Genomic DNA, 27,047 nt, shown 5'->3' on the forward strand with positions numbered 1-27,047 from the left:
TACCTGCAGAGCAGGGATGTTTAATGGCTGTTCTCAAGCTGTAGCCTTCACACCATGTTAGCCCCCCTACTGGAATGGTAGGCCTCCAGAGAAGAACCCATAGTTGCTTTCAGTCTTTAATCCCTAGTTTGTATATCTCTGGAAGAGTAAAACATAAACATGTCTGCAGGAGATGGTTTCCAAGTGAAAAGGGGTTGGTAAGCAGCCCTTAGATATCTACAGCTTTTCAGCCTTTCTGTTTAAAGTTTCTTTGACTCTGTGCAGGCCTCCGGGCTCTGCTGGACAGATAATGAATTTACCTCCACAGTTATCTTTTAGCTCTAGAAGAAAAAAGAAACTTATGTGGGAATTAAAATTCAATATGTGCATAAATACTTTGGCATTCTGATCCATCGTCAAGACAACTGCCCCACTAACCAATGGTTGAATATCATTGGAAGAGGGATAACATGAGTTATTGGGCATTGATTGCCCCCTTCAATGCCTGAATTTGGGACAGGGTAGTAGGCCGCCCATCAGCTTTTCTATCTATCTTGAGTTTGTTCACTATAAAGGTAAGAAGGTAGCCTCCTGGCACCAACCCCCAACCCCACCCCCTCTACCAACCAATCAGCTGCTTGCTCACTTCCAAACTTGCCTCAGAGAGGACATTAACTTGTGTGTGCCAACACTGTGAAAGAGCTACCACTAATCCCATCCACTGCATCGTTCCCCCTGCCCCACAAACATTTCCTCTGTAGGCCTATATCCTTTTTACCTTTTTAAACAAAACCATTGACGTGAAATACAAGGGAACAATCTTCCGGATGGTTCCGCTCCTCACCTGGGATGTTCTGTCGTCAATTCTGATAGTTTTGTTTTGGATTACTACATCGATTTTAATTAGTTTTAATTTGAATAAGTGCAAGATGCATTTGGTGCAGAACAAGTGGGACAAGAATCTCACGCCAATGTTTGGCAGGCACTTTCACAAAGCCATTTCAATTAGTGCTGTGAAGCAGCTGTATTTTAGATCTTTGATTCAAATCAATCTAAGCCCATTGAACTTAAATCTCTCAAAATCCCTCCATACTGTCTGACTAAATAAAGAACATGAAAGTCAGAATTGTAGTGCTCTTCGAAATAACTTTCTCAGTTAGTACTCATGTCAGGCTGTTTGAGATCCATAATGCCAAAGTGTGTATTTAAGACATTTATAATTAGTTGGCGTGATTAAAAAGGACTTCAATCATTACTGAATTTGCACAGATGATGTTGTAAAGTGCAACATCTGGAAAATTTGAATTGGAAATCCTAATGTAAATGATGTCCTTCAGAGCTGAGTCGCGTGAATTTAATGAATATTATAAATTTGCAGGTGTAATCCAAACATGTGCAGGTTAGGTGAATTGGCCATGCTGAATTGACCACAGCGTCCAGGGATGTGTCAGTTAGGCGCATTAGTCAGGGGTAGATGTAGAGTAAAGGGGAATGGATTTGGTGGGATACTCTCCAGAGGGTTGAAGTGGATTTGTTGGGCTGAAGGGCCTGTTTCCACACTGTAGGGATTCTAATTCTAGATCTGTCACTCAGCTTACATTGACATGTTTGAGAGTGATTGGAAGGTTCACTTGCAGTCAATGGAGAACATTCACTCCATCTCTGACATGATACGATATGTTATCAGGAGACCTTGTTTTATAAATGGCCAACGTTGTGAGCCCAGTTTTGTTCTGCCCCTCATGATCTCCTGTAAATGTTTTTTTTGTACCTTCAGCAGAGTATTTGTACTCGATGAGATGACACGTATGGTCTTGTTTACACTGGTGAGACCAAGTGCAGACTTGGTGACAACTTTGCAGAACAGCTCCATTTTGGCCATTAAGAATGACCTTGATCTCCCAGTTGCTTGCCACTTCAATAAACCACTTTGCTCTCGTGCTAACCTTTGTCTCCGGGGCCTGCTACACCATTCCTTCATCTGCAGGAAGTGCAGCCAGCTCCAGCTCCTCACAGACCGCATTAGGGAACTGGAGCTGGAGTTGGATGAACTGAGAATGATTCAAGAGGCTGAGAGGGTGATAGATAGAAGCTACAGGGACATAGTTACGCCAGAGAACAGAGGTAACAGTTAGAGGTGGGAAGGGGGGGAAGCAGGCAGTGCAGGGATCCCCTGTGGTCATTCCCCTCAACCATAAGTATGCCGCTTTGGATACTGTTGGGGGGGACGGCCTAGCAGGGGTAAGCTGCAGTAACTGGGTCTCTGGCAAGAGGCCCGGCTCTGAAGCTCAAAAGGGAAAGGGGGAGAGGAGGAGAGTGCTAGTTATAGGAGACTCTATAGTTAGAGGGACAGACAGGCAGTTCTGTGGACATGGGCGAGACTCTCGGTTGGTTTGTTGCCTCCCAGGTGCCAAGGTCCGAGATGTCTCAGACCATGTCTTCAGAATCCTTAAGGGGGAGGGTGTGCAGCCAGAAGTCGTGGTGCACATTGGCACCAATGACATAGGTAGGAAGAGGGGTGGGGAGGTCATTCAGGAGCTCAGGGAGTTAGGCTGGAAGCTAAAAGCTAGGACGGACAGAGTCATCATCTCTGGGTTGTTGCCGGTGCCATGTGACAGTCAGGCAAGGAATAGGGAGAGAGTGCAGTTGAACACGTGGCTGCAAGGATGGTGTAGGAGGGAGGGCTTCAGGTATTTGGACAATTGGACTGCATTCTGGGGAAGGTGGGACCTGTACAAGCAGGACGGGTTGCACCTGAACCAGAAGGGCACCAATATCCTGGGGGATAGGTTTGCTAGCACTCTTCGGGGTGGGGGGGGGGTTGAAACTAATTTGGAGGGGGATGGGATCCAGACTTGTAGTCCAGCAAGTAGGTTAGCTCTTTTTCAGGATGTCCAAGAATGTAGGGAGGCTGTGGAGAAGGTAGCACTGACAGGGAATACTTGCGAACACAGAGATGGGCTCAAGTGTGTATACTTCAACACAAGGAGTATCAGAAATAAGGTGGGTGAACTTAAGGCGTGGATCGGTACTTGGGACTATGATGTTGTGGCCATCACGGAAACGTGGATAGAAGAGGGACAGGAATGGTTGTTGGAGGTTCCTGGTTACAGATGTTTCAGTAAGATTAGGGAGGGTGGTAAAAAAGGAGGGGATGTGGCGTTGCTAATTAGAAATGGTATAATGGCTGCAGAAAGGCAGTTCGAGGTGGATCTGCTTTTGGAGGTAGTATGGACTGAAGTCAGAAATAGCAAAGGAGCAGTCACCTTGTTGGGTGTTTACTATAGGCCTCCCAATAGCAGCAGAGATGTGGAGAAACAGATTGGGAAACAGATTTTGGAAAGGTGCAGAAGCCACAGGGTCGTAGTCATGGGCGACTTCAACTTCCCAAATATTGATTGGAAGCTCTTTAGATCAAGTAGATTGGACAGGGGGGTGCTTGTGCAGTGTGTCCAGGAAGCTTTTCTAACTCAGTATGTAGATTGTCCAACCAGAGGGGACGCCATATTGGATTTGGTACTTGGTAACGAACCGGGACAAGAGATGGGCTTGTTAGTGGGTGAGCATTTTGGTGATGGTAACCACAATTCTGTGACTTTTACCTTGGTTATGGAGAGAGATAGGTGCATGCAACAGGGTAGGTTTTACAATTGGGGGAAGGGTAAATACGATGCTGCAAGACAGGATCTGAGGAGCATAAGTTGGGAGCATAGCTGTCAGGGAAGGATGTCGTTGAAATGTGGAACTTTTTCAAGGAACAGGGACGACGTGTCCTTGATATGTATGTACCTGTCAGGCAGGAAAGAGATGGCCGTGTGAGGGAACCTTGGTTGACAAGGGAGGTTAAATATCTAGTAAAGAGGAAGAAGGCGGCTTACATAAGGTTGAGGAAACAGGGTTCAGACAGAGCGTTAGACGGATACAGGATAGCCAGGAGGGAGCTGAAGAAAGGGGTTAGGAGAGCTAAGAGAGGGCATGAAAAATCTTTGGCGGGTAGGATCAAGGATAAAAGGGTGGCATCAAAGGGTGGCACAGTGGTTAGCACTGCTGCCTCACAGCGCCAGAGACCCGGGTTCAATTCCCGTCTGTGTGTAGTTTGCACATTCTCCCAATGTCTGCGTGGGTTTCCTCCGGGTGCTCCGGTTTCCTCCCACAGTCCAAAAGTGTGCAGGTTAGGTGAATTGGCCATGCTAAATTGCCCGTAGTGTTAGATGTAGGGAATGGGTCTGGGTGCATTGCTCTTCGGAGGGTAGGTGTGGACTTGTTGGGCCAAAGGGCCTGTTTCCACACTGTAAATAATCTAAACTTATGGTGGGCGGCACGGTGGCACAGTGGTTAGCACTGCTGCCTCACAGTGCCAGAGACCCGGGGTTCAATTCCCGACTCAGGCGACTGACTATGTGGAGTTTGCACAGTCTCCCCGTGTCTGCATGGGTTTCCTCCGGGTGCTCCGGTTTCCTCTCACAGTCCAAAAGATGTGCAGGTCAGGTGAATTGGCCTGCTAAATTGCCCGTAGTGTTAGGTAAATGTTGGGGTATGGTGGGTTGCGCTTCGGCGGGTCGGTGTGGACATGTTGGGCCAAAGGGCCTGTTTCCACACTGTAAGTAATCTAATCTAATCTAATAACCCCAAGGCCTTTTATGTGAATGTAAGAAACATGAGAATGACAAGAACGAAGGTGGGTCCGATCAAGGACAGTAGTGGGAGACTGTGTATTAAGTTGGAAGAGATAGGAGAGGTCTTGAATGAGTACTTTTCTTTAGAATTTACAAATGAGAGGGACCGTATTGTTGAAGAGGAGAGTATGAAATGGACTAGTAAGCTAGAGGAGATACTTGTTAGGAAGGAAGATGTGTGGGGCATTTTGAAAAACTTGAGGATAGACAAGTCCCCTGGGCCTGACGGGATCTATCCTAGGATTATGTGGGAAGCAAGAGAGGAAATTGCAGAGCCGTTGGCAATGATCTTTTCATCTTCACTGTCAATGGGGGTGGTACCAGGGGACTGGAGAGTGGCGAATGTTGTGCCCCTGTTCAAAAAAGGGAATAGGGATAACCCCGGGAATTACAGGCCAATTAGTATTACTTCAGTGGTAGGCAAAGTAATGGAAAGTGTACTGAGTGATAGGATTTATGAGTATCTGGAAAGACACTGTTGATTATGGACAGCCAGCATGGATTTGTGAGGGGTAGGTCTTGCCTTACAAGTCTTAGTGAATTCTTTGAGGAGGTGACCAAGCATGTGGATGAGGGTAGAGCAGTGGATGTAGTGTACATGGATTTTAGTAAGGCATTTGATAAGGTTCCCCATGGTGGTTTATGCGGAAAGTCAGGAGGCATGGGATAGTGGGAAATTTGGCCAGTTGGATAGAGAACTGGCTAACCGGTCGAAGTAAGAGAGTGGCAGTAGATGATAAATAATCAGCCTGGAGCCCAGTTACAAGTGGAGTTCTGCAGGGATCAGTTCTGGGTCCTCTGCTGTTTGTAATTATTATTAATGACTTGGTAGAGGGAGTTGAAGGGTGGGTCAGTAAATTTACAAACGATACGAAGATTGGTGGAGTTGTGGATAATGAGGAAGGCTGTTGTCGGCTGCAAAGGGACTTAGATATGATGCAGAGCTGAGCTGAGAAGTGGCAGATGGAGTTCAACCCTGTCAAGTGTGAGGTTGTCCATTTTGGAAAGACAAATAAGAATGCGGAATACAGGGTTAACGGTAGGGTTCTTAGTAAGGTGGAGGAGCAGAGGGATCTTGGGGTCTATGTTCATAGCTCTTTGAAAGTTGCCACTCAGGTGGATAGAGCTTGTAAGAAGGCCTATGGTGTATTAGCGTTCATTAGCAGAGGGATTGAATTCAAGAGTCGTGAGGTGATGTTGCAGCTGTACAGGACCTTGGTAGGGCCACATTTGGAGTACTTTGTGCAGTTCTGGTCGCCTCACTTTTGGAAAGATGTGAAAGCTTTCGAGAGGGTGCAGAGGAGATTTACCAAGATGTTGCCTGGAATGGAGAATAGGTCATACGAGGATGGGTTGAGAGTGCTAGGCCTTTTCTCATTGGAACGGCGAAGGATGAGGGGTGACTTGATAGAGGTTTATAAGATGATCAGGGGAATAGATAGAGTAGACAGTCTATCCCCAGGTACAAAAGAGTGTTTTAAGGGGACATAAATTTAAGGTGAAGCGTGGAAGGTATTGGGGGGATGTCAGGGGTAGGTTCTTTACCCAGAGAGTGGTGGGGGCATGGAATGCGCTAACTGTGAGAGTGGCAGAGTCAAAATCATTGGTGACCTTTAAGCGGCAATTGGATAGGTACATGGATAGGTGCTTAAGCTAGGACAAATGTTCGTCACAACATCGTGGGCTGAAAGGCCTGTTCTGTGCTGTGTTGTTCTATGTTCTATGTTCTATATGCCAATGAAGGACAATATTTCATTTTCCACTTTGGTACTTCACAGGCTCAAGATCTCAGTATTGAATTCTGTAACTTCAAATATTGCATGTTTTCCATGTATCTGACCTCTCACCCATAATCTTTTCTCGTGTTTCTTTCTGACCTTGCGTGCTTTCAATACAGAGTTCACAATCCCACCCTTCTGCACTTTAATGTACACTCATTTTACATCTTTTTCTCTTCCTCCACCATTAGCATCCCCTTCGTCTTTTGCACAGAGACTTTGCTTGTGTCAAAAGTTCTTGCAAAAATGTTTCCCAACTCCTTCCCCTGCTGAAGAAGTCATAATGGACTTGAAATGTTAACTCTGTATCACTTTCCACAGATGCTGCCAGACCTGCTGAGTTTCTCCAGCATTCTCTGTTTGTTTGCTTGAGATGACACTTATGTTAGCTCCCCATAAAGTATGAAAGAATCATGGACAACATTGTTCTGAAGTTTTTAATAGATCTTTACTATAACTTTGTACCTAGATATATTCCAATCACAGCCATGTACATGTCTGAGTTAAAGTGAAGTAATTGTTTTTATTCATATGAGATATCAGTGTCACCAGCTAAGCTAACATTTACTTGCCAATCTCTAATTGTCCAGAGGGCAGTTAAGAGTCAACCGCATTGCTGTGGGTCTAGAGTCACATGTAGGCCAGACCAGAGAAGGCCATTTCCCTCCCTGAAGAACTTTAGCATGGCCAATCCACCTAACCTGCACATTTTTGGACTGTGGGAAGAAATCAGAGAACCCAAAGGAAACCCACATAAACACAGGGAGAATTTGCAAACTCTACACAGACAGTAACCCAAGGGTGGAATCGAACTAGGGTCCCTGATGCTGTGAGGCAGCAGTGCTAATCACTGAGGCACTGTGCCACCTCTTGTATGAAATATGTGTCATGCTACAAAAGGACTCAGTAAAATGGACGCTGAGACCCTTACACTATCAATTCCCATGCCAGCAGCATGTGGTGAGGCCATGATGAGCACTTTTTTTTTATTATTGAATCATGGAATGGCTGGGCATTTATTACTCATCCCTAGTTGCTATTGAGACGGTGGTGTTGAGCTGCCCTCTTGAACCGCTGCAGTCCATTTAGTGTAGGTTAACCCACAGAGAGGAAGGTCCAAGGTTTTGACCCAACAACGCTAAGGATGTATTTCCACGTTAGGAGGATGAATAGCTTGGAGGGGAATGTGCAGGTGGTAATGGCCCCACATATCTGCTCCACTTGCCCTTCCAAATGGAAGTAGTCGTGTATTGGGAAGGCACTGTCCAAGGATATTTGGTGAATTTCTTCAGTGCATCTGATAGATAATATAAACTTCTGCTACGGAGTTCAGTGGTGGAGGGAGTTGATTTTTGTGGATGTGCTACCAATCAAATCCTGGATGGCGTCAGTCACTCAATTCATAAGTGTGCCAGATAACTGTTTGACTGAGTCCCATAGTGGCCTGACCCTGCAACCACAATGTGACAAAATGAATGGTAAATGTTGACAGAAAATGATGAATAAATCTTGCAAATAAAAAGTAAGGCCTATGAGTGTATCCCGTGCAATAGAGAGCCTTCAGTTATGGTGATTCAATTGGAGTGTCACAAAGAGGCTCAGAAAAGACAATAGTTTCTTTGAACAGATTCTTATCTGTACTGCAACTTTCGACTAGGAATTTGATTGAAGCTATGATTCAAATGCCTTCACCTTTGCTGGTATTTGTCAAAATCTAAAATGCTTGTCTTCAACTAGGTATAAAAATTAGTAACACTGCAACCATATATTACAATCTCAAAGGTTCACATACTGGAAACCCTACAGCTATTTTTACAATTATATTTCTATTTTTCAGTTGGTGGGTCATCTCTTATTACCTGAAGAAGCATATTTGGAAGTTGCTAAAGGTTTCTGTGAATCTAATTACCTGAAACTAAAGCATCTTTTTTTAGAAACCACAACATTTGCAAGGAATTGACTTCTATAGAAACACAGCGCAGTGATTTAAATGTGGAAATATTCAAGATCGTGTTGTTTGCAAATGATACCCTTGTGATAAAAATGATTCATCACTTTCCGGTCCCCAATAAAAACAGGTTTGACAAACAAACAAAGGCAAAATGCTGCTGATGCTGCGAAGCTGAGACAAGCACAGAGAATGTTGGAGAAATGCAGCAGGTCTGACAGCATTGACAGACTAAAAAAATCAGTTAAAAATCTGATAAAACTCTTTTTCAATAGTAAACTAATCATACCAGACACGAAATGTGAACTCTGTTTTTCTGTCTCCACAGATGCTGCCAGACCTGCTGGGCAATATTAAGAAATACTGTTTTGTTAAAGGAATACCTGTTTTGCTATCCTGTGCCATATTCCATGGATAGGTTGTGACTCTTTTCACTGGAGCATAGGAGGTTGAGGGGTGATGTTATAGAGGTTTATGAACTCATGAGGGGGCGTAGATAAGGTGATTGGCAGGTGCCTCTTCCCTTGGATGGGGGATTTAAAAACTGGGGGCATATTTTTAAGCTGAGAGGAGAAAGATTTTAAAAAGACATGAGGGGAAATTTTTTTTTACACAGAGAGTGGTTTGTGTGTGGAACGAACTTCCTGAGGAAGTGATGGATGCAAGTACAGTTGCAACATTTAAATACATTTGGATAAGTTCATAAATAGGAAATGGTTGGAGGAATCTGGGCCAAACACAGGCTGCTGGGACTAGTTCAGTTTGGGATTATGGTTGGAATAAAGGGTCTGTCTCCGTGCTGTATGATTTTGTGACTTTACACTTCATGGCGAACCCTTCTCAGGATCCAGTCAGAAATCTATCTCTACCTTAAACAAACTCAAAGACTGAGCCTCCTTAGCTCTCCGAGGTAAAGAATTTCAAAGATGCAAAACCCTCTGAGTAAAAAGAACTCTCCTCATCTCACACCTAAGTGGCTTCTCTCTTAGTTTTTAATTTTACCCCTGGCTTCCCCAAACAGAGGAAATATCTCACCCACATTTACTTTTAAATTATTTTGTAATTTACAATGAGATCTCCTTTCATTCCTCAAAACTGTAGAGAATACAGATTCAGTTTCCCCAATCTGTCTTCATAGAATAGCTATTTATTGTGAATTGTATTTTTTTACAAAAATGTACAATGCAAGTCAGAGAATTATAGAGATTTACAGCACCAAAACAGACCCTTCTGTCCAACTCGTCCATGCCAACCAGATATCTCAACCTAATCTAGTCCCACCTGCCAGCATCTGGCCCATATCCCTCCAAACTCTTCCTATTCATATACCCATCCAAGTGCCTTTTAAATGTTGCAATTGTACCAGCCTCCACCACGTCTTCTAGCAGCTCATTACATATACGTACTACCCACTGGCTGAAAAAGTTGCCTCTTGGGTCTCTTTTATATCTTTTCCCTCTCACCCTAAATTCATGCCCTCAAGTTCTGGACTCCCCCACCTCAGGGAAAAGACTTTGCCTATTTATCTTATCCATGCCCCACATGATTTTATCAACCTCTATGAGGTCATCCCTTAACCTTCGCTGCTCCAGGGAAAACAGCCCCAGCGTATTCAACCTCTCCCTATAGCTCAAACCCTCCAACCCTGGCAACATCCTTGCAAATCTTTTCTGAACCCTTTCAAGTTGTCTTTAAATCACCATGCCATGGGTACTTACGTTAATGACAGAAGGCATAGATAAGAAGAAATATTAGAAAGTTAAGACAACATCAATCTTAGTTCTATTCACCACTCCTGAGTTGAGGGAAAGACAGTACCGATGCAAGGTCGCCATGCCATCCAGTGGAATCTCGAGCTTCGAGAAACCAACCCTCATCACCAAAGCCTCTGCCAACCTGTCCAGTGGAATTCTGGGCCACGCCTCCAAAGACACCAAAGCATAACCACCAGCACATGCAGCCTCCATTTCGTGGATAACGGTGTAGTACCAGATACCAGGCCCCTGTGCCCGCCCCTCTGCCAGTCGCCTCCCCACCAGCATCCATCAGGGTCCTGCTGCAGGTTCACCAGCTGCTGCCACGTTCCGGACCCTGACGAATCCAACTTCCTATCATATTCCACCAATAAAAAACAGCAAAGAAGAAAAGGAAAAGAAGAGAAAAACAAAAGAAAATTTAAAATGTGGGCAGAGTAGACGAGTCCATATGCTGTCTACTCCGCCACTGCCATCTTGTAGCATCAGACCGTCATACTATCCTGGAACAATTCTGATGAGCTGCTGTGATGAGGGGGACGCTGGATCCAAGCCATCAACGCTGCTTTCTCTCCACAGGTGCTGCCCAATCTTCTGAGCTTCTCCAGGAATTTCTGTTTATGCAAATGGTGAACCTTTGTTCCATTCCCTCAATGGCAAAAATATTTTTCCAAAGTTAAGGAGGCTAAAACTGTAAACAGTACTTCAGGTGCAGTCTCGTCAAACTTTGATGCAATTGAAACAGATTAGGGAATCAATAAGGACATAGCCCCCACTTCCCACACACACGGGCGGCATGGTGGCACAGTGGTTAGCACTGCTGTCTCACAGCGCCTGAGACCCGGGTTCAATTCCCGACTCAGGCGACTGACTGTGTGGAGTTTGCACGTTCTTCCCGTGTCTGCGTGGGTTTCCTCCGGGTGCTCCGGTTTCCTCCCACAGTCCAAAGATGTGCGGGTCAGGTGAATTGGCCATGCTAAATTGCCCGTAGTGTTAGGTAAGAGGTAAATGTATGGGTGGGTTGCGCTTCGGCGGGGCGGTGTGGACTTGATGGGCCGAAGGGCCTGTTTCCACACTGTAAGTAATCTAACCTCTCACATCCACCATCTTTAGAACGAAAACTAAGACAAATTGTCACTTGAATTGGAATTTGTTGAACACCGAGCAACATCTTGTCTTTTGATGGATGGATTTCCACTTTTGAAAAAATGGAGAATCCAGTCTTTTGTTATTCACTCCTGAGAGGTTGGTGCTGCTGGCTAGACCAGCATTTATTGTTCATGCCTAGTTGCCCTTGAGAGAGTAGTGTTGAGCTGTCTTCTCGAACTGTTGCAGGTTGACCCACAATGTCATTCGGGAGGGAATTCCAGGATTTTAATCCAATGACAATGAAGCAATGATAGCAATATATTTCTAAGTCAGGATGGTGAGCAGTGGTTTTGCAGTTTGTTGCTCATATCTGTATAAACCTGATTTGATTCCGAGTTGACTTGTTTCTAAGAATAGCTTAGTCAATATGAGATGAGTCTAGATCTTCCTGAACGCAAGATGAATAAAAGTAACAAGAAATTTCACTGCTTCAGGTCCAGAAAAAGACACAAGCAGTCAAGCAAGGCTAGGATACTTAACGACCATCCAAGAAATGAAACCTTGGACACTGCCATCCGTCTGACATTCCTGTGTCCATCAGGAACATAGAAACACAGGAGAAGGAGGAGGCCATTCAGCTCCTTAATCCTTCTCCACCATTCTAGATCATGGCTGATCATCTCCCAAAATGTCATGCTCCTGCATTATCACTGTGTCACTTGATGTGATTCGTGACTAGAAATCTATCAATCACTGGGGACGAGAACTCCAATGATTCAGCATCCACCAAGCAAAGAGGATTCTCCCCATCCCTATCCTAAATGGCCTGCCCCTGATTCTGAAGCTGTGTCCCCTGTTGCTCAACTCCTTAACCAGGAAAGTCATCCTTCCTGCACTCAATCCTGCGCAGTCCATCCCTTTCGGAGTTTGCACATTTCAATGATATCACTTCTCATCCTTCTAAACTTAAAAAAAAACACAGATCCGGTCTCCTCAAACTCTCATTTTTGGACCATCATACCATTCCAGGAATCAATCTCATGAATGACTGCTACATTCCTGTTGTGACAAGGACCAACCAACCCAACCACCCCGTGGCTCAACACTTTAACTCTCCCTCCCACTCCACCGAGGACATGCAGGTCCTTGGACTCCTCCACCGGCAGAACATAACAACACGACGGCTGGAGGAAGAGCGCCTCATCTTCTGCCTGGGAACCCTCCAACCACAAGGGATGAACTCAGATTTCTCCAGTTTCCTCATTTCCCCTCCCCCCCACCTTGTCTCAGTCAGTTCCCTCAACTCAGCACCGCCCTCCTAGCCTGCAATCTTCTTCTTGACCTCTCCGCCCCCACCCCACTCCAGCCTATCACCCTCACCTTGACCTCCTTCCACCTATCACATCTCCATCGCCCCTCCCCCAAGTCCCTCCTCCCTACCTCTTATCTTAGCCTGCTTGGCACACTCTCCTCATTCCTGATGAAGGGCTTATGCCCGAAACGTCGAATTTCCTATTCCTTGGATGCTGCCTAACCTGCTGTGCTTTAACCAGCAACACATTTTCAACAAGTATATCTTTCCTGAGTTGAGGGGGGCAGAACTGCACACAATACTCAATGTGTCATCTCTCGGGTGTCCTCTACAATTGAAGCAAGACTGCTATTACTGGCAGGCAAGTGCCCTTAGTATTATCACTAAAATATTAATCCGGAGACCTAGGTGTGTTCAGGGCTCAAATTCCACCATGGCAGATCATAGAGTCCATATAATGCAGAAAGAGTCCATTTGGCCCAATGATTCTGGGCCAACCCTCCGAAGAATATCTCACCCAGACTTAGACCCTATGCTATCACTGTGACCTCACAATTACCATGACCAACCCACCCAGTCTGCACATCCCTGAACAATATGGGGCAAGTTAGCATGGCCAATCCACCTAACATACACGTCGTTGGACTGTGGGAGGAAACTGGAGCACCCATGCAGACATGGGGAGAATGTGCAAATTCCACATAGACAGTCACTCTAGAGTGGAATCGAATCCAGCTGCTGTGAATCAGCAGGGCTGACCAATGAGCTACCATGCTGCCTACACTGGTGGAAATAAGAGTGTAGTGAAAAACATGAAACCAACATCAATTGTTGAGAAAACTCCATCTGGTTCACTAATTCCCTTTGGGAAGGAAGCTGCTGTCCTTACATGATCTGGCCTACATGTGACTCTGGTCACATAACAATGTGATTCACTCTTAACTGCAATCTGGGCAATAAATGCCGGGCTCACACTTGCTCAGTGAATAAAACAAGCATTTTGTTCATGTATTCAACTCCTCTTACAGTAAAGGCTATTGGCTTTCTGAATTGTTTATAATTAAAGGTGTCAACTTATTCATCTTAACTGCATTGATATCTCAACTAAATTAGTGTAAAGAAAGTAAAGGGACACATTTGTCAGGTAATATTATTGACCGCAAGAGGGGAGTAGCTTAGATAACGAGTGCGAGGTGCAGAATAAAACCACCAGCTTGGGTTCGATTCACCTAACGGCTGTGGTTGATGAAGGAAGACATACCTCATTTCCTTACCCCATTCTTTTGTAGTGGTTACCTTTCAGCTAAATGTCATCAATTGCTTCTCTCTAATGGAGAAAAGTTGCCTCTGGTCCTTTGTGGACCAAGATACATTATATTACATTAAATATGCTACTTGCGCACAGGATGTGAAGGGAGCACGGACAGCACAGGAGTCTGAAAGGGTTGAATGGCCTTTACCTGCTCCTAATAACAGGATCATGTTGATAATGACTGCAAGACAGTGAACCTGTGTGAGTTATATTATTGACATGATGTACTTGGAAGTGAATTTGAGATGTTATTGGACAATCTGGGCACCTCATTCAACAAAATTGACTTTATTAAAGCTTGCTGGATCACCGGTGGTTCATGGATATTCATAGGGTAACAGACTCATCAGGAAACCTGCCCAGAGAAAGTCTATCAATTGACTATTTTAATTGAGCTATTCCTATTGATTCAACATGACCAGATTGGTCATGAGTAGTTTTTAGATACTTATGGATTTTTTCTTTTAACATCAAGAAAAGTCCATTTATTTCTGATCTGAGGGTCATAGAATACTAATAGAATAATTGCTCTGGTTCTTGACAAAGACCTCAGCAGCAAAGTAACATTTACTGTCCAAACTTTATTTTGTTTTTATTCATTGGTTGTGGGCATCACTGGCTGAGCCAGTGTTTATTGCCCATGCCTAAGTGGCCTATTCAGTGATTTACTAGGGCTATTTCGAAGGGCAGTAAACAGCCAACTACATAGCTACTGGCGCAGAATCATATCAGGTCAGACTGGATAAGGGTGTACTGAAATACAGTGAAAAGTATCAAATAAAAACTGAAAGAACTTGTGGATGCTGTAAATCAGAAACAGAAACAGAAGTTGCTGGAAAAGCTCAGCAGATCTGGCAGCTGCTGTGGAGAGAAATCAGAGTTAACATTTTGGGTCCGATGACCCTTCCTCAGACTCATTCTGAGGAGGGGACACTGGACCTGAAATGTTAACTCTGATTTCTCTCCACAGCAGCTGCCAGATCTGCTGAGCTTTGCCAGCAATTTCTGTTTTTGTGTCAGTGAAAAATATTGTTTTGCTTCCTCTCCAGACAAATCATACCTTACATTAGTGAGGTTGGGTATCAGAACAGAATGCGGAATATAGTGTTACTGCTACAGAGGAAAGTGCAGAGAAAGATCAGCTCTAACATACGAGAGGTCCATCCATGAGTCTGATAGCCATGGGGAAAAAAAATTGTTCTTGAATCTCTTGGTCACGTAGGACTCAAATACCTGAGGAGGATTGTGTTCCCAGAGCTTGGAGGAAGACATCCTGCCAAGTACAATGGCATGTCGATAGTTGGCTTTGTGAGCATGTGTGCCCTGTTTTCAGCACCCATGAACATACAGCAGGATGGAGCACTGGTAAGTATTCACAACAGGCTAATAAATGGAAAAAGGCTCTCAGTCATAAAGCTTAGGGAGGTTCACCCACCTGAAAGATTCTGAGAAATTAAATAGTGAAATTTTAACCCGATGTTGGGGTCATTTATATTTTTCCCTCCTGCCCAACCATATTCCCCCACCCTTTGTAATCTCCGAGCGAGTCTAGAAAATTCCACCCTCTGCTATTGTGAGGGGTTTACATCTTAATCTCCATAACTCTAGATAATGTACTTGCTTGCATTCCAGGGATTAGACACACAACTGTTGCCAGATGGTGCCTTTTCACTATAGTCTAGAAATGTGGTTAAAAATACATCAAAACACCCACCTGAGCTCAGAAATCAGATGTTAAGAAAATCTGCTATTTAGACTAGACACTGAGGTAATCAAGTATTGAAATAACTTTATATTTTCTTACTTTGAAGATTAGATATTACACTTCCTGTCCAAAATAGGTAACTGAAGTCTATACATTATTAATGGTTGGTTACTATTCTAATAAATTCCTATTTCTATTGTGTCACACGAAATTATACCAACTCTGTTTTCCTTTACACTTCCATGGGATGTGGGCATCATTGGCAATAATCAGAATTGGTTTCCTATCCCTAATGGCCCTTGACCTGAGTGGGTTGCTAAGGAAGTTCCAGGGGGCTGTTAAAAATTGACCACATTGCTATGGGACCTGCAGACACATGTCAGCCAGACCAGGTAAGCACAGCAGATCACCTTCTCTAGGGAATAGTTCACAAAATCCCTGCAATGTGGGAGCAGACCATTCGGCCCATCAAGTCCACACCAACCCTCCAAAGAACATCTTAACTCCCCCTCCCCTCTCCCCCTAACTCTGCCTTTCCCATGGCTAATCTACCAAGCCTACACATCTCTGGACAATTCCCCATGGCCAATTCACCCAACCTGCACACCTTTGGCATGTGGGAGGAAACCGGAGTACCCAGAGGAAACCCACACAGACACGGGGAGAATGCGCAAATGTCACACAGACAGTCGCCCGAGGGTCAACTCAAACCTGGGCCCCTGGCGCTGTGAGGCAGCAGTGCTAACCACTGAGCCACGATGTTGCCATGGTCATAATTACTGATACTACCATAATGTTCCAGATTTTAAAAGTTAATCTGATTTAAGTTTCACCAGCTGCTGTGTGGAGGTCAAATCAATGAGGTGTGATAGCTGAAACTTTACTACAAATGCATTTTCCAGACAATTTTTTGTTAGAGATTTAAAAATCTTGATTGAATTTCAACGATAAAATTCTTATGCCAGAATTACAGTTGCCAAGTTAGACCAAGTTCCAGAAGCAACTTCTTACTGGGAAAAGCACTAAGTTCCAAACTGGACTGAAATTTCTCCTTTAACCTTTAACATTATGTTGAGGTTATACAGGACATTGATGAGGCACCTTCTGGAATACTGTGTCCAGGACTGGTCTCCCTGTTATAGAAAGGGTATTATTAAACTGGAGAGGGTTCAGAAGAGTTATACCAGGATGTTGCCAGTGTTATGGACTCGGCCAGACCACTCAAAACATTCTTGAGCAGGCAGCCCAGACCATAACTTTGCAATTTGTTTGGATAAGTGCACAGTGAAAATTACCTGGTGTGAGTTAGCAAGGTTGGCTACCAGGTTTTAAAACAGACAAATGTTTATTCACAAAATTACACAATGAAACACAAAGAACCCCTGCAGGATCCAGCTTATCCAAACTAGACTTAATTATGCTGTTCTGTATATGCACAATAGTCCCAATAAGCAAACTCCCTTTAAAACCCAGTATAAATGGAACACATGCTTACAGGTTGAAGTTGAAGGGCAGAGAGAGAGAGACAGAGACAGAGAGACACAAAGACAGACTGACAGAGCGACAGAGAGACGGACAGTGAGACACACAGAGAGTTTCCACACAGCTCAATGTTGAACTCCTTATCAGTTCAGACTGAACTAAACTGCTCAGCTAGAGGGCTGACCACTCCCCTTTCATTATACAGGTCACTTTGAAAACAGGACCACTTTGGCCTGAGTCAACTAGGAGAAAGTGAGGACTGCAGATATTGGAGATCAGAGTCAAAAATGTGTTGCTGGGAAAGCACAGCAGGTCAGGCAGCATCCGAGAAGCAGGGGAATCGACGTTTTGGGCATAAGCCCTTCATCAGGAATGAGGCTTGTGGGCCGTGGCTGAGAGATAAATAAGAGGGGGCGGGGGGGCTGGGGGGAAGGTGGCTGAGAAAGCGATAGGTGGATGAAGGCGAGGAAGAAGGTGATAGGTCAGAGGGGGGAGTGATGGTCCAGGGGGTGGTGCCAAGTTGGAGTCTTGGGCCTGGAGTAATGTGGGGAGAGGGGAAATGAGTGCATCTCGTGTAGTTGCAAAGTCCCAAAGCAGAATAGGAGGTGTTCTTCCTCCAGGCGTCTGGTTGTGATAGTTTGGCAGTGGAGGAGGCCCAGGACCTGCATGTCCTTGATGGAGTGGGAAGGGGAGTTGAAGTGTTCAGCCAGGGGGTGATGGAGTTGGTGGGTGCGGGTGTCCCAGAAATGTTCTCTAAAATGAAGGCATCCTGTCTCCCCGATGTAGAGGAGACAACATCAGGTGCAACGGATGCAGTAGATGACATTGGTAGAGGTACGGGTAAATTTCTGACAGATGTGGAAGGATTGCTTTGGGCCTTGGATGGAGATGAGGGGGAGGTGTGGGTGCAGGGTTTGCACTTCCTGTGATGGCAGGGAAAGGTGTCAGGAGTGGGGTGTGGCCTGGTGGGGGGCATGGACCTGAGAAGGGAGTCACGGAGGAAACGGTTTCTCTGGAATGCTGATAGGGGTACGGAGAGAAATATATATTTGGTGGTGGGGTCCGTTTGAAGGTGGCAGATGGAGGATGATGCGTTGTATGCGGAGGTTGGTGGAGTAGAAGGTGAGGACCAGGGGTGTTCTGTCCTTGTTGCATTGGGAGGGGTGGATTTCAAGGGTGGTGATGCAGGAAGTGGAGGAAATGCGCTGGAGGGCATCGTCAATCATGTGGGAAGGGAAGTTGTGATCATGGAAGAAGGAGGCCATCTGGGACTTACTGAGGTGGAATTGGTCATCCTGGAAACAGATGCAGTGGAGTTGGAGGAATTGGGAAAGAGGGATGGCATTTTTGCAAGAGTTAGAGTGGGAGGAGATGTATCTAAGTAGCTGTGGGCTGTGGGTTTGTAGTAGATATTTGTGGCTAGCCAGTCACCGGAGTCGGTGATGGAGAGGTCCAGGAAGGAGAGGGAGTAGTCCGAGATGGTCCAGGTGAAACTGAGGTCAGGGTGAAAGGTGTTTGCGATGTTGATGAACTGTTCAAGCTTCTCGTGGGAGCACAAGGTGGTGCCGATACAGACATTGATGTAGCAGAGGAACAGGTGGAGGGTGGTGCCGGTGTAACTGCGGAAGATGGACTGCTCCACATACCCGACAAAGAGGCAAGCATAGCTGGGTCCCATGTGGGTGCCCATGGTTACTCCTTCGGTTTGGAGGAAGTGGGAGGATTGGAAGGAGAATACGTTCAGGGTGAGGACCAGTTCAACCAGGCGGATGAGGGTGTCAGTGGAAGGTTATTGGTTGGGACAGCGTGAGAGGAAGAGATGGAGGGCTTGAGACCTTCATCATGGCAGATCAATGTGTATAGGGACTGGATGTCCATGGTGAAGATGAGACATTGGGGACCGGGAAACGAAAGTCTTGAAGGAGGTGAAGGGCACGGGTGGAGTCACGAACGTAGGTGAGGAGTTCCTGGACTAATGGGGGACAGGACAGTGTCAAGGTAGGAAGAAATGCATTCAGTGGGACAGACGCAGGCTGAGACAGTGAATCAACCGAGGCAGTCAGGTTTGTGAATCTCCAGTAGTAGGTAGAATCAGACAGTACAGGGTTCACAGACAATGAGATTGGAGGCTATGGGTGGGCAATCCCCAGAGGTGATGAGGGTGTGGATGGTCTGGAAGATGATAGTTTCATGATGGGAGGCGAGGTCGTGATCAAAGGAGCAATAGAAGGAGGTCATTGCGCCACACTACTACTGCAACCCCCTTGTCTACAGGTTTGATGGCGAGGTTGGGGTTGGAGTGGAGGAGTGGAGGTCTGCATGCTGTGAGGGTGAGAGGTTGGAGTAGGTGAGGGGGGTGGACAGGTTGAGACAGCCGATGTCACGGTGGCAGTTAGAAATGAAGAGGTCAAGGGCGGGTAACAGGCCAGCACTGAGTGTCTAGTAGATAAGGTATGTTGGAGGCGAGAGAAGGGGTCCTTGGTGGGTGGGTGGGTGAACTGGTTGAAAACATGGGCCCTGAGGTGGAGGCAGTGGAAGAAACATTCAAGCTCGCAGCGTGTGTCAAACCCATTAATCTGGGAGCATAGAAGTGTAAAGGTGAGACCTTTGCTGAGGAATAAACATTTGTCCTCAGTGAGGGGGAGGTCTGGGGAATGGTGAACACTCAGCAGCAATGGGAGCTAGGACCTGGGGTGGGACTGGAGCTGGAGGTGGTGGTGGAGACAGTCACTTGAATGAACATGATTATAGGTTTGGAGTGACATCACCAACAGAAGTGACACACACAAAGGCGGCGGACGTGGGGTTTATAGCTGTGTCCACAGGGGCGGAAGTGACGTCATGAGCAATGTGGCCGACGTTCCAGTTAGGTTCTTAGCCGGTATAATCACTGGTGGCAGAAGTGACGTCGATGATATCAGCTTCCGTTCCTTGGTGAATGGTGCTCTTTAGTGCAGAAATGGCTGCCGCGGCAGCACCACCATTCATTATGATCATGGATGATCATCCTCAATCAGTATCCTGTTCCTGCCTTATCTCCATAACCCTTGATTCCACTATCCTTAAGAGCTCTATCCAACTCTTTCTTGAAAGGATTGAGAGACTTGGCCTCCACAGCCTTCTGGGGCAGAGCATTCCACACACCCACCACTCTGGGTGAAGAAGTTTCTCCTCAACTCTGTTCTAAATGGCCTACCCCTTATTTTAAAGCTGTGTCCTCTGGTTCAGGACTCACCCATCAGCGGAAACATGTTTCCTACCTCCAGAGTGTCCAATCCTTTAATAATCAATCAGATCCCCTCTCAGCCTTCTAAACTCAAGGGTATACAAACACAGTTGCTCCAATCTTTCAATGTAAGATAGTCCTGCCATTCCGGGAAATGACCTCTTGAACCTACGCTGCACTCCCTCAATAGCCAGAATGTCTTTCCTAAAATTTGGAGACCAAAACTGCACACAATATTCCAGATGCGGTCTCACCAGGGCCCTGTACAGCTGCAGAAGAACCTCTTTGCTTCTATACTCAATCCCTCTTGTTATGAAGGCCAGCATGCTATTAGCTTTCTTCACTACCTGCTGTACCTGCATGCTTGCCTTCATTGACTGATGTACAAGAACACCTAGATCTCGTTGTACTGTCCCTTTACCTAACTTGACTCCATTTAGGTAGTAATTTTCCTTCCTGTCCTTGCCACCAAAGTGGATAACCATATATTTATCCACATTAAACTGCATCTGCCATGCATCCGTCCACTCACCTAGCTTGTCCAGGTCACCCTGTAATCTCCTAACATCCTCCTCACATTTCACCCTGCCACCCAGCTTTGTATCATCAGCAAATTTGCTAATATTATGTTTAATACTATCATCTATATCATTAATGTATATTGTAAAAAGCTGCGGTCCCAGCACTGATCCCTACAGTACCCCATTGGTCACCGCCTGCCATTCCAAAAGGGAGCCGTTTATCACTACTCTTTGTTTCCTGTCAGCCAAGACAGAGCGGCCACATGGCTAATGGCATCTGGGCATTTCCAGAGGCCAGGACAAGGTTCTAGAAGGTTCAAGGAAATCCGTGTATTGAGGGAAGTACATGTAAGTTTGTTTAACTTGTCTCCTTGCATGTCCAATGTGGTGGAGACAAAACAATTGTTGAGCGTATGAATCCCTCTGAGAATGTAGAAATGCAGAGGTCCACTGCCGATCTGGGAAAGTGTGCATTGAGCTGGGGCAGGGCTGACTGCAGGTAGAGTAGCTGGCGGCGCATGGCTGATAACATGGAACAGTGGCCTGAAGTCTCATCTGTTTACATATAAACAAAAGGTCTCAAATCCCACTGTAGAGTCAAGGTAGTGTTGTGGTGCCATATTTCAGGTGAACTGAGACCTACCTGCACTCTCCAATATGTGTTAGTGATCATGTGGCATCTTCTCGATAACAAAAGCAGTGACGTTATGTCTGGTGTCCTAGCCAATCCCTCAATAAGCAACACAAGGGCAGATTATATGTTCATGATGATATAGTTATGTGTGGGAGCTTGCGGCACAAATTTAGCCGCTGTGGTCCTTACACATGCAATGACCACATTTCAAAAGTGCTAACTTGGCCACCAAGTACGGACATCTTGTGGTCACAAGAGGTGCAATAAAGATGCAGATCTTTCCATTAGAAGGTGCTTTTACAATGTAGCGGTGCTAACAAAAAGAAAAGTTGCTTTTGCACTGGTCAACACAGTGAGTCGGAACAGACTTGACTCTCCTCAATCCAAAGTAGGCCAAGACTGTTGGGATGAACACCTGTCCCTGGTGGCTACAGCTCTCCTACCTGAAATGAAATTAGGGAGTCTCTATCCAATTCCTATTCAGCTTGTGTCCACAGCACCGAATCATCCATAATTTAATAATAATTGGACTTAGCTGTCGGTCTCTTTCAGAGAGGCCATGAGCTGATGTGTAAAATAGAAATGCCACTGAGGTTTATTAGTGGAAATGCTTTGAAAACTAAAGTCAACAGAATGATGAGCTAGAGGAGAACTAGGGAATAGTACTTTGTTTCTGTCATTCGCTCCACATGACCTTGTACCTGGATATGACAACGTTTTACCAAATAATTTACAAACTTATGATATGTTCATACCTTCAGATTAATATCAAAAAAGTCAACGGACTTTTCACAAATCTAACTACCCAATTCAGTGTGTTGATGCCTGGAGAATGAAAGGCTTATCTCAGATTACTTAGAACCATCCGCAGACAGATGGACAGAGGCAGCTTTCAGTCCGTGTAAAACCTAAATGAGAAAAAAACACAACATTACAGACTTAATGAAGCCTTTCAAATCTCAACCTTTTGCTCATCTCCGATATAATGTGAACAGCATTACATACATCATTAAATTCATTTAAAAAAAATGTTCTACTTCCAAATGTTTCATGCTTGCTTCTGTGCAGACTGAATGATGCAGGCCCTGGATAGGGTCATGCTACAGTGCCATACCATTGAAGCATGATGTTTTTATGTATATATTAACTCCTGTAACATGTATCCAATGTGACAATATTATTATGTATTCATTCTAAATGTTAATTAACCGCTGAGTTCCACAAATATTAATCAGAATTTAACCTATAAACACTTCCCAACAAATAAAGAGCTGTTAAGCTATGTTGTTTCATTGTTGCTGTTGGAACAACATGGGCTCTAGATGATCCACTTGAAGACAGCGAGCAAGGCTCTAATGTCTACATTTTGATGGGCTAGCTTTGTTCTTTTGCCCACGTGTTTTCTCCACTCATGTACACAATGCTTCTATACCTAAGTAGCTATTTCACATGCTCTCCACCACTGTAGCTTACCAGTTGAATCAGGCCATTTGGTCCAACTGATCCATGATAGTGCTTACACCCATTCTCTAGACAAATGTCCTTTCGGAATCATAGAAGCCCTACAGTGTGGAAACAGACCCTTGGGCCCATCAAGTCCATACCAAGCCTCCAAAGAGCATCCCACAAGACAGACTCCCACCCGATCCCTGCAACCCTGCATTGCCCACGGCTAATTGATATAGCCTGAGTATCTTTGGACTGTGGGTTGAAACTGGAGACCCAGAGGAAACCCACACAGACACAGAAAGAACATGCAAACACCACACAGACAGTTGCCTGGGGCTGGAATTGTACCCAGGTCTCTGGCACTGCAAAGCTGCATTGCTAACCACAGAGCCATCATGCTAGCCCACGGGTAGCAGGAAGCAGGAGAAGATAACACAGCCTGTCAAAACTGCTGCATTATTCAATTCAAAACAAAGACAGAAATTGCTAGAGAAACTCAGCAGGTTTGGCAGCAACTATGGAGCGAAAACAAAGTTAATGCGCAGATGTATAGCGGGCTAGTGAGGCCACACCTGGAGTATCTGGTCAGCATGGACGGGTTGGACTGAAGGGTCTGTTTCCATGCTGTACACCTCTATTACTCTATGACTCTACTGTGTACAGTTTTGGTCTCCTTACTTGAGAAAGGACATACTTGTGCTGGAGGGGGTGTAGAGGAGGTTCACAAGATTGATTCCAGAGTTGAGAAGGTTGACTTATGAGGAAAGATTGAGTAATCTGTAGGAGGTTGAGAGATAGAAGCTTATAGAATAATAAGGGAAATCCATAGGGTTAATGATAGGTACCTTTTGGGGGTTTGGGGGTTTCAAGACTAGGGGGCACATGTTTAAGGTGAGAGGGGAGAGATTTGAAAAAGGCATGGGGGCAAGTATTTACAGAGGGTGGTTCACTTGTGGAATGAGCTTTGTGAGGAAGTGACGGATGTAGGTGCAGTTATAGTGTTTAAAATTTGGATAAGTACATGAGTAGGAAATGTTTGGAGGGGTTTGAGCCAGGAGCAGGGATTTTGTTCAGGATTATGTTCGGCATGGACTGGGTGGACCAAAGGGTCTGTTTTATAACTCTATGATTCTATACTTATCGGAATTTAGACGAATGAGGGGAGATTCTTACAGAAACAAATAGATTAGATAGGAAAATAGGTAAGATAGAAGCAGGGAGGCTATTTCCAATGGCGAGTGAAACTAGAACTAGGGGACATGGCCTCAAAATAAGGGGGAGCAGATTTCTGACTGAGTTGAGGAGTAATGTCTTCACCCAGAGGGTTGTGAATCTGTGGAATTCCCTGCCCCGTGAAGCAATCGAGGCTACCTCTCTCAATGTTTTTAAAACAAAGATAGATAGATTTTTGAACAGGAAGGAATGAAGAGACATGGTGAGTAGGCAGGTAAGTGGAGTCCAGAGCATGGTGCTGAAAAAGCACAGCACGTCAGGCAGCAACCGATTTGCAGGAGAAAACATCAATTCTCCTGCTCCTTGGATGCTTCCTGACCTGCTGTGGTATTCCAGCACCACTCTCTCAACTCTCATCTCCAGCATCTGCAGCCCTTGCTTTCGCCAGGCGGGTAAGTGGAGCTGAGTACACAAAAAAGATCCGCCATGATCTTATTGAATAGTGGAGCAGGCTCAATGGGCCAGATGCCTACTCTTGCTCCTTGTTCTTATGTTTCAAATCCAGTGACTCTTCTCCCACAAGGAGGTCAGGTATCGAAGGTTTCTATTGCAGCTTTCATTTGCCATATGACTAATGTGTTTCAATGTGTTACTGATACATCTATGCAAAGTTTTTGTGTTTTGGTTATACTTTTGCATTGATAAATTTACTTGAGTCTGGTGCCTGACAGCATTTTATTTTAGGAAGATGCTATTGTGGGAATTGTAGCTCTTGCAGCTCATAGCCTCCAGTCTGATCGATACAGTCTTATTAACCATATTCCACATTTGGCCTTTTCAACCTTCCATTATGACAGATGTAGCACATGCAAATGTCAAATGCCGGAATGAATCTTAACTGTCTGAGGGCTGAGGGAGCTCGTTTTCAACCTTGAGGAGACAATTAGCTCAGAAATGTACAATTCCTTTAACGGATTGGCAACTTAAGATTGTTGAACATAGGAGAGAGGACCAGGAGAAGGTCATTTGATCCCTTAAGTCTGTTCCACCATTTGAGAGGATCATCGCTGATCATCGAGCTCAATTCCTTAATCCCATCCTCCCCCTCATATCCCTTAATCCCCTTAGCCACAAAAGCTATATCCATCTCCTTCTTTAAAACATAAAATGTTTTGGCCTCAACCTCATTCTATGGTAGAGAATTCCACAGGCTCACCAATTTTTGGGCGAAGATATTTCTCTTCCATCTCAGTCCTAAAACTTTCTACTTGAACAATAATACCGCCACCCCGCCCCGGCTCTGTTCTGTTCGGTTGTGATATTGCTGGTGTAAGGGTAGACAGGAAAGAACTTTTCCCTTTGATTTTTCTCTTAGAATTAAGGTGAGGGGCAGAAGGTTTAGGAGGAGATGTGAGGAAACCATTTTTCACTCTGAGGGTAGTAGGACTCTGGAACTTACTGCCTTTAAAGGTGTGAGAGGCAGAAATACTCATAACATTTAAGGAGTATGTAACTATGCACTTGATATGCCAAGGCAGGCTATGGGTCAACTGCTGGAAAATGAGATTAGAATAGTTAGGTGACAGTTCTTGATCAGCACATACTTAGTGGAAAAAAGGATCTTTTTCTGTTCTCTGCATCTCTTCGATTCTAATTCTTTTTGTTTTGGTCATGCACAGGAATTGTACCAGCAATGGATTCCTGTAAGGAAAATAAACATGTATATTGTATTAATGATAAAGCAATTCTCCAGTGTCTAACATAAGTAAATCACATGACAAGATTTAAAGCTTTTAATGTAACAAACAAATTAAAATCAACATTGATTAAACATTTCTTTGCAAGCAGCTGATATTCTAAACTATGGATCAAATATGCCTTATTAGTCTCTTAATATGATCAATAACTCACATTACTCTAATACACTTTCAGCAGAATCGTGGCCTTTACAGGAATCACCCAAAGTTATTGCTAGCTTCCAATGTGTAGAGGTGCCAGTGTATGACAGAAGTGGGCAAAGTCAGAAGACATACAAAGACAGGTCATAGTGCAACAGGTTTATTTGAAATCACAAGCTTTCAGAGTGCTGCTGCTTGATCGGGTGACGTGACTTGGTGAACCTGTTGGGTGAACCTTGTGACTTCTGACAGCTTCCAACAAGCTCTCTTCTTTCTCCCTATGCTACTGAGTTGTAACTTATAATGTCCATTGAAGATCATTTCCCTCCCTCTCCCTCTTTCTCTCTCTCTCTCTCTCTCTCCCCCCGCCCCCCCCCCCCCCCCCTCTGTCCAGAGGTTTTGATTCACATTACCTTGGAATTGGAACATCTATCCTTGGCAAAGCCAGATATTCTGCCCCAATGCAATATGTTGGCTCTTCCTGTATTGGCATTATAAAGATGATACCAGTAAAGGAAACATCGTAAAGATGAAACCACTTTGAGACATGATTGAGGAAAAGTCACCACTTCCCCTATCAGTTCCTTAATTCTTATGGTTCCTCCAATCAACTCTTTTTCAAAGTCAGCGTAAAAGTGGGGCATTCTTCTGATTTGCAATGGAACAGTCAGCTCCTCATAACCTCCTGTTGAGGAAACAGCAGTCTATTATGCCTAATGACTATCACTTTGAGATCAGAAACAAGGCTGTTACTCCCACCAACTGATCATTATAGAACAGCGCTCATTTTAAGCACAAAATGCTATGCTCAATTTTACGGCTGTCATCTCACCATCGCCAATGTGCGTGCACACATTGTACAGTGCATGTTGGTTTTTCTGATGAGCTGTAATTAGTACATTTGCGCTCGCACGGTATCATTTTACAGGCTTCCTTGCAAATGAATTGGCCTGGGCACGCTTCCACAACATCAGCAATTCATGACTGCTATTACAAGGCATGTAACCTCCAATCCACCTTGGGTTCCATGCTTGAGAGTGGGAGGATGTGTATTGCACATGGTCACAGGCGATCAAGACAACTTTGAAAGGTGGCAGTTAGCAAGATGGCA

Source organism: Hemiscyllium ocellatum, chromosome 42 (assembly GCF_020745735.1).
Source record: "Hemiscyllium ocellatum isolate sHemOce1 chromosome 42, sHemOce1.pat.X.cur, whole genome shotgun sequence".
Taxonomy (NCBI): Eukaryota; Metazoa; Chordata; class Chondrichthyes; order Orectolobiformes; family Hemiscylliidae; genus Hemiscyllium; species Hemiscyllium ocellatum.